The sequence below is a fragment of the Lactuca saligna genome, chromosome 8 (assembly GCF_052625555.1).
Source record: "Lactuca saligna cultivar CGN05327 chromosome 8, ASM5262555v1, whole genome shotgun sequence".
In the NCBI taxonomy this organism is placed as follows: Eukaryota; Viridiplantae; Streptophyta; class Magnoliopsida; order Asterales; family Asteraceae; genus Lactuca; species Lactuca saligna.
The window spans coordinates 225,449,302-225,458,695 of NC_136424.1; the positions used below are offsets into that span (position 1 = coordinate 225,449,302).

Sequence of the window (9,394 nt, forward strand, 5' to 3'; positions counted from 1 at the left end):
TATTACTTGGGACGTCCATAAAGCTCTTAATCCAAGGTCTTAATCCATTAAGACTTACTTATCTCACACATGGAACAACCACAGCCCTTGGGACCTCATTTTTCTCACTCAAGACCTCTCCTAAGGTCTGAAAGGACAGATAATCTCGACCAACTCAAAACATGCAACAAGATGAGGACTTTTGGGATAAGAATGGTGTCAATACCTCACAACACAGAGATCTATTCAATATAAATGTCAAGCAAGAAGCTTTATACCTCAGATAGGCTCCAAAGGATGATGTCTTTCCAGATCTATAAGCTCCAGCCACTCAACTCCTTCTTTGACAACTTCCCTTTTCTTCTTCTAGCCTCTCTTTTGCCAAAACAAGCTTTCCAAGGCCAAACACACCCAACAATGGAGGTAAGACGGATATCTAGGGTTTCTGAGGGTAAGAGAGAGTCTATGGAGGCTGAGGAGGAAACCTTTATGTTCCTTATATAGTGGTTGCCCTTAAAATTAGGGTTTTAGGATTCTGAGAGTACGCTGGGCGTACTCGACCTTGCACCCGCATCCATTTACTCATTACGCTGGGCGTAACCCAGCCTACGCTGGGCGTACCCACGCGTGTTTCATGCATGCATGGCTCGTATTGACAACCTTTTCCATTAAGGGCCATAAATGCCAAAATCTTCAAAGTGTCATAACTCCTTCATTCTAGCTCCATTTTCGATGAACTTTATATCCACGAAGAGGTGGCGAGAAGCCCTACGCTTCTAGATACATACCCTGGTCCGAAACCTTCTCGGATGAAACCCATTTTCCATAAAAGGACCAAAATACCATTCCTTTTAAATCCCGGGGACTCATAAATAAGTACTTTAAGAACGGGGTGTTACACATAATAGAGCTAAAACCTAACCTTCTAAAATTATTTAGTTCCCATAATGTGTAACTTAGCATATTTCATTACTAGTTAGCTGAAGTTAGTTAGAACTCCCAAAACGCACAAAGCAAGCAGCATTCGAGCATCAAGTATTGGAACTAAGCATAACCTACTCATGCCATCCTATCACTAACTAATTGATACTGGCATGCAAGTCTACAAACTTATACAATAGGAATATAAAGGCATCTCTCCTAACATTCTATCATGCAAAAACTGACCAGATCCTTATCCCTAATTAGCATGAGATTCATAGATTCACAAGTTCAAGCGTATCAAATAACATGTATGGGTAATTTGGGAAAACTTACTTGAGCTTGGCCGATTGCATGCACCACACCCCTTTTTCTATTTTTAGAAAACCTTTTTTATAAAACATTTTTCTTTTGAAAATCCTACCAAGTCCATAGTTTGAGTTCAGACACACCCGAGAGTGTGCCTGAATCCCTCAAACCAAGGCTCTAATACAAAGTTGTAACATCCCCAAAATATGGTCCCAAAAATTTCATTTTTAAAATAGATAAAATAGTATTTCCAAATATCATCTAAACTTTTCAAACAAAACCAATGTATCAAACATCATAAAATCAAATCAACCATCATATGTGGAAACCTAATGATGTGTGCGATGCAGTCAACCCGAGCTCTTCCTTTTGCAATCGTAAGTACCTGAAACATAAACTGAAAACCGTAAGTACAAAGCTTAGTAAGTTCCCCAAACTACCCCATACTATACATAATAAATCACATACTGGGCCCCCGCCCGATCTCGGGCCTCGCCCGACATCAGGCGCCGCCCGATATCGAGCCTCGCTCGGTATACATATATGTTATTTTCTGGCCTCGCCTGTCAATGGGCCACACCTGCTATACACATACAATCAATATATATATATATATATATATATATATATATATATATATATATATATATATATATATATATATATATATATATATATAAATCAGAAACACTAGCATATGTTCCATTCCTCAGGCCTTGCATGGAATCGAGCCCCACCCGGTATACATAGCAACATATAACACATGCAAGGGTCACACTGACTCCTATCATTATAATATATCAACAAGGGCCAACATTAGTGCCTTAGACCTGCTAAACTAAGTGAGGAAACTCACCTCAAATGCTGAATCTCAAAGAAAGAAGTCCCTAGTTGCTGTCGTGATGACTGCCTGAGCTATCAGTACAATATAATACCCAATCAATATCCAATTCTCCATACTTGGGGTACAATGACCATTTTACCCCAGGCCTAATTTGATCTATGACCAAGGCCCAAATCCATAATATAAAAGGCCAAATCCGATGTAATTTTTGAAAGCTCACTTTGTGGCCCAATTTTCTAAATTGGGCCCAAACCCCTCTAATGGGCCTTACCCTAAAGCATGATAATTTCCTTGGCCCAAAAGCCTGCTTTCAGATGGACCTAAGGTCCAAACAATTAGGTTTAAGAAATGGCCCAAACCGAGGCCCAAAATATGCAAAGTCCACTCTGACTGAGTACACATGGCGTACTTAGATGTACGCAGCGCATACACACTTGTTAGATTGTACGTTGCGCATACAGGCTTGTACGCCCAACGTACTCCTCTAATAAGCCACTTTTGCCATTAAGCACTTAATGCTTAGTCCAAAGGTCCAAACTACAGATCTGGGTCCTAATCAATATCTAGACCCATAAAGTCATTGCATTGGTGACTTTGCATGCCCAAATGAATCCAAACCCAAACTATAACATTCTATTATCATGAAAATGTCCCTAACTCGTGCATGGATGGATTTCAACCTCAAAATTGGCAAATTTATGACTCAAGGACCCAAATAATACCAAGAGTGGTATCTCTAAGCTTCAGAAACGATATGAACTCATAAGATCTCATCAATGGGACCAAAAAGGTCCATAAACCCAAACCAAAAGAGATATAAGGTAATAAGCATCAAGTTCAAGTCTTCATACCTCAAATGAGTACCAAAAGATGAGGAAATTATGGATCTATAAGCCTTCACTCCTCCAATGAAGCTTCAAGAATGGACACCTTCCTTCAAAGCACCAATATACACGTTAAAATGGCCTTCGGGATTCAAGTGTTACACACAATATCAAGATTAATGTAAACAACACAAGCATGCAAAATATATGTACGTAAATCAATCATTTCTAGTGACATTTTGTTAGCCATCACAAAAATGCCAAGACCTTCCTAAGGAACATATAGGGCCCTTTATATTTTCAACTTGTTGCATTGTGTCCTTCCACTTGCTTTGACAACTCCAAGTTCCAAAACTATATAATTTTATAAAAGTTATGAAACTTTATAAAATCATGGGGGTGAACACTTGATCCTCCAAAATGGTTTTCATCTACATCTTGTTAAATTTTTTATAAAAGCAAGCTATTTCTAAAACTAATCTATTACTTACAAAATTAAACAAAATGAAAAGTAATCTATTAAATATTATATACCATATAAATAATTAAATATTACATCGATTTCAAATATATTAGATGAGGATTTAAGTGTTGGTGACGAATGAGAATATACACCCCGTTCCTGAGTTTATCAAAAGAAAAGAAGAGAAGAGAAAAGAAGGTCACGAGAGAAAAGAAGAGAAATGAAAGGAAAACAAAATTTTCTTTTGTGTTCCCAAGTTGGAAAGAAGTGGAAGGAAAATGAAGAATTTTGTTCTTTCTTTCCAAATCCTCCCAAATCGGAAGGAAAGTTAGGAGAGAAAGTGATCTTTCCATTTCCCTCCACTTCCTTCCACTTCTCCTTTAATGAAACTCGGGAACACCAATTTCTTTTATTTTTTTATCATTTCCATTCATTTCCTTTCTTTTCTCACCTTTAGTTAAGTTGAACTCGGAAATCGGAAATGGGTGATAGAGTACACCGTATCTGCACGCCTCACCCTCACGATAGCTCCATCTAAGCGGGTAATTTAAAAGTTTTTGAAATCGGATGGAACCCAAAAATGCCGTCTCTCTAGTAAAAGATGTCGCCCCTCTTTCATCTTCCTCAGGATTTCGAGATGGATTCTAAAGGCATCCCACCACCGCCATCCTCCAGGTCTTTCTCCTCCATATGCTCTCCAGCTCGATCTATGTGATTTGTTGTTAATTGTTCAATCATTTATCTTCAGTTAATCTTTCGACGTTAAGTTTTCGTTGCAGCAGCAGATGACTTGATTAAGAAGGAGGTGGGATGATTGTTCTGATTCTCAGTGTTTGGTTCGATCTAATCATTTTATCATTTAGTTTTATTAGTTTTGTTCAATCTTCTTTAGTATTTCTTCTAATAAAGTTTACGTTTCTACAGGATAACCCATGAAATCCCTCTTGGCTAAATCTTCTTGATCACTTTCTACACCGTCTTACTTCATCTTACCATCGTTCACCACCGCTATCTCTGCTTAACAGCCAACAACCTCTCACATATGCCCCTGTCTCTAATAATTTGACCCTGATTTCAATTTTTGAAGCTCTAACCACAGGTACCTATCTTGACCTAGATTTATATGATGTTTAGGTTGTAAATGGTCGAAAGCATCACCATTTACCATGATTTCATTCAGAATATGTAGTGACTTCAAATATCTAACGTGAGCTATCAATTTTGACCTGGATTTCTATGGTTTCGCATCAACTGGATGTTATGGGTCATACAAGGTTGAAAACCTCATTGTTTTAACATAATTTCGTTCATAATCTTGTGTGGTTTCGAACATATAACCTCAGGTATCATTTATGACCTAAATTTCTGTGGTTCTTAGTGATGTGTAGAAGGTAATTTAAAGAGTTTTAATTTCTTTATATTTTGTCAATTTTTCTGTTTTATGCATTCTTTTTGTTTGTGTCTTTCTTCTTATTTTGGTAAATCGCTTATATGGCAAAAAAAAAAAAACAATGGTCGATATTATGATGAGTTTTGAAGAAATGTGCATAATTGTTTCTAATTCATAATACTTTAGTTTGGTGTACATGCGATCTTCCACTTTTGTAGTTAAAACTCATTTTACAACCTTTGTTCCAATCTAAATCTGGCTAATCATTTTTTCAACCCAAATAAGTGTTTTTCACTTACTATTGTGGACATTTTTTTGAATAGGTTCGTGTTTTTGCTTAAATTGTTGTTAATTCATAATACTTTAGTTTTACTCTTTAGACTCAAATTGTTTCTTCATGGAAACAAATTTGTTTTTTTTTTAACACAAAATTTGTTTGTTTGAAAGATTTTTTCTTTTGGTGGTTTGTCTGTACGATGGTGGCTAAAAAGAGGTGAAAATGTGAATATTTCACGTAAGAGTTAATAGTCTATGATTTTATTCCACACTTTTGAATCGTATTCATAGTATATGGCAACAACCTTGTGTTTTGAATCTACAGTATTTTGATTTTGCAGGGAATATGCTACAAATTTCGATTATGAAAGATTAGATGCAGCCAAATGCCGGTTAATTATACTTTAAAGCTCAATATTTCTCATTAGATGATTGGCTATACGTTTGTGAACGAATGTTAGTATATGAGACAGTCAAAGTATGCATTTTAACTTATGGATAACACGGTCAATGTTTTTGTATTTTTTATTATGGAATTTTTTGAAAGTACTTTTTATTAAAAAAAAATTGGACCAAATGGATGAAGGTACTGCTTACTACTATTCGCTTGCAACTTCTTTATTCTATATGAAATAGATTCAGGTGGCATTTTGTGTTGTAGATTCATTCGAAGCTTACAATGTCTGATAGTCATCAACCCAAATCCGATTATGACATACATTCAGGTTGTCTTGTAGGAAAATTAATTATTTTGTGCCAATGAAAAATGGTTTGGGAGAGACTGCTTCATATAGAAACTTAAAAAAATAAAATCAAATACATGGAACGAATTTGCAAATATTGATGGATTTTGAGGTGGATGTTTGGAGATTAGTCGTCCAATTCAGCCCCTGTTTGTTCTAATTGCCTTTGTGGTTGTTGCCCGTGCATAGTTATACCCATTTGGTGGAATTAAGTGCAAGTGTTTCTCATTTTTGTCAAAGTTTGACTATTTTGCCCCTGATGTGTCCATGTGGTTGTCCTTGGTTTTAATCGGGGTTTTAAATTTAAATCCACGATTTGGAGAATGCTCTTTATTGGCGATGTCAGTCCAGATAAGGATTGATTTTTTGTTTAGTTATCTATTCTTAAAAGTTGGTTGTTATTGTTGGTGTGAGCTTTAAACTTCATTGCTATTGTTTTGAGGCTTAGAGGTATGCTTCCTGGTCCAATTTCACAAGTGGGGTTTCCCTTGGTCATTTTTTTTTTGTTTTAGTTTATGGATGTTGCATTACATTTTGGTGTTAGTGGGTAGTTTCTTTTTTTTTTCTCCGTACTTTATATTACTTTCCAGCTTCCTGCTGGCTTTTAGTTTATAGAAGGGTATGAAAACGTTGAAGTATGTAAGGAACAACTACAAAAATCATCATGAGTTAAAATGATATTTATGTTTGTTATGCAATGTAACCCATTTCTTGATTACGTGCATTATTTTTTATTCAAAAGATAAAACGAGATTTATGTTTGGTATTATTATTATTATTATTATTATTATTATTATTATTATTATTATTATTATTATTAGATTTTGATAGCAATGTTTGGTATTTCAAAGTAATGTTCCATAATTTGTGACGACAAAGGTTATTGTTTTTGTTTATTTTTTTTTTCCAACGAGTAATTATTATTAATCAATTTATGTTTCTTCTTGATTTAGTTCAATGGGTTTGATAAAAGTTGTTACCTTGTTTTAAAATACTACAAACTTTTTATTTTTAAAATTATATGTTTAAAATACTTTCCATGTGAAAGTTTTTAAAACTAACGATTTAATATATATATATTTTTTAATTTATAATTTGCTTATTGTCCAAAATTAAATAGATGAAATAATTGATTTAATATGTATCTTGATGAGAGTCAAGTTTATAAAATAATCAATTTTTTAATTTTGAAAATTTAAAGTTTAAAAATATACTTTTCATGTGAGTTTTTAAAATTATTGATTTATTATGCATTTTTAATATATAATATTTTTGTTGTCAAAAAGTATAAAGATACCAAATAATTGGTTTAATATGCAACTTGATTAGAGTGAAGTTGATAGGCATAGAGATAGAAAGATATTATTTTATCTCTATGAGAAAAGAGTTAGAATTTGTAGCCCTTCGAATCGAAACTAATTTTTGCTTAAAAACTAATCATTCAAATGAAACTAATAGTTGCAATTGCAACCAACTATAACATTTTTTTATTTTTATTTTTATTTATTTATTTATTTATTTTTTGTAATATAACATGTTTCCAAAAAAACTAATCACTAAAAAGTATGGACATATTTAGCTAGGTTTTTAATTTAATCGTGAGAAAATTATATAAATGACCATGTGGTTTACCAAAAATCACAAATTCAATCCTTATAATTTTTTTTAACGAACATAGTATCTATGGTTTTCAAAACTTGCATGAATGATCTTTTTTGATAACATCGTCAGTTTTAGTCCATTAGTATGAGGGTAATGTGTGGTAGAGTGGACTTAGGTTTGTAGCACTAGATAAACCATAAAGACTATTTATTCAATTTTGTTTTATATTTTAGTTTGTGATTTTTTCATCTCTTACTTTTTAAAATGTTATTTTGACCCCTTTGAACTTTATAAAATGTGATTTCACCCATTTATTTTGTAAACATTCGTATTTATCCCTCGTACTATATACAACTTGATTTTCCAAAATATTTTTTGTTCGTTAACCTAAAAAGATATTGGGAGCCATTGAACAAAAATGACTCGTAAAAAATATTATTGGTGTAGTTTACTATAATATTAGGAGTCATTCAGCAAAAAAACAAGTAAAAAAATGGGCGAGAATTTATTTGCCCAAGTTTTGGCCAAATTTCGTTTAAAAGTTATACTTTTGTATACATACATTATCAATTTATTTTAATGGTAACACCAATGCCTAAACCCTAAATCCTAAAACCTAAAAGTCAAAGGAAACTAATCGCCGAAAGTAAAGAATATGTCAGAAGAACATATTCGCCACAACTGTATTGCGCAGGTACCCCACTACTATATATATATATATATATATATATATGTGTGTGTGTGTGTGTGTGTGTGTGTGTGTGTGTGTGTGTGTGTGTGTGTGTGCGCTCAAAATTATATAAAACAACACTTTGCTTTTCTAAATAACTTTTAAGACTAAAAGATCCATGTAAACTATAGTTATGAAAATAAAAATTATAAACATTTTAAAGTTGTCATATATAATATGTATGAAATATTTTACCAAAAGAAAACCATGCATGTTTTCCAAAACCAGATATAATACCTAATTATCAAATTATATAGCCAAGCTTGTAAAATGTCTCTGATACAAATTCTTGGGTTTTTATTCAAAAATCCAATTTCATAAATGGTAAAAACTACAATGGAAGCTTTAAAATTATTGAATAAACTTAAAACTATTTTACCCACCAATGATTATTTTGCAAGCATAGAAAGGTTCATACAACTATAAGAAGAAAAGACTATAACCTTTAAAGACTTTGGTTCCTCGTGGGAGGTAGGAAGTTGATGAAGAATGTAGAGTAGAACTCCACCTTAGTTAGAAACACCAACAATTCTTCATCTTCAAGATGCTAGTTTTCTGATTGTAATAATAATAATCTCATAAGCTTTAAGTTAAAACCCAAGTATTAAGTTAAAGTGAGATACAAGTATCAGCCTTTTTATGCTTCTTTCATCTTAACCATTTAAGAGACGAATGAGAGGATATGGAGAGGAAAAATTCACATTAATAGGTAGCTCAAGAATGAATCAAAATGCAAGTATTTAATCATCTTTAACACAAGCTAATGCCATTGTATTTCCTAGCTTTAATATATCACATCTCTATAAAATAAAGGCTAGTAAATGAGGAGTATGGATTTTACATTAAAACTCTAACTTTTTTTTTTTTTTTTGTCTCTTTTCCTTTTGTTTTCAAATGAGTGCCAATAAGAAAGAAGCAAAAAAAAGTGCACCCATATATAATAGAGTTATCTATCTTAAACCCCTTTTAAAAAACTAATAAATCTCATGTCTTGTCCCCCATGTTCTTACTAGATGATTATGAAGTGCATATGCTTCCAAAGCATGTTACCTTCATTATAATAAACATAAAGGACAATAGGAAACAAGTGTTTCATTTTCTCAAATTTTTGGACAATCAAAGTAGAGATATATGGCTTATTTTATTCTTCATTTTACTACGCATGTATATATAATTTATAATTGAAAAACCTATTATATATAAAGGAATGTAAACTACTTATACATAAATCATTCCTTATTATTTTACTTTGATACTTAATATTGGAATTTAATATTTCCATGAAATAAACAATTTTCAATTTATTTATCAAA

At 32.7% G+C, this 9,394-nt stretch overlaps 1 long non-coding RNA gene across 2 annotated transcripts; it reads left to right on the forward strand.

Moving 5' to 3' along the window:
- Positions 1 to 3,842: 3,842 nt before the first annotated feature.
- Positions 3,843 to 5,583, forward strand: LOC145011813 (uncharacterized). Of its 2 annotated transcripts, none has more exons than XR_013664278.1 (3): positions 3,843 to 4,176; positions 4,265 to 4,439; positions 5,348 to 5,583. It is a non-coding gene; the product is annotated as an uncharacterized LOC145011813 (long non-coding RNA). The 2 variants fall into 2 exon arrangements; XR_013664277.1 differs by having other exon boundaries at positions 3,848 to 4,145.
- Positions 5,584 to 9,394: the final 3,811 nt, after the last annotated feature.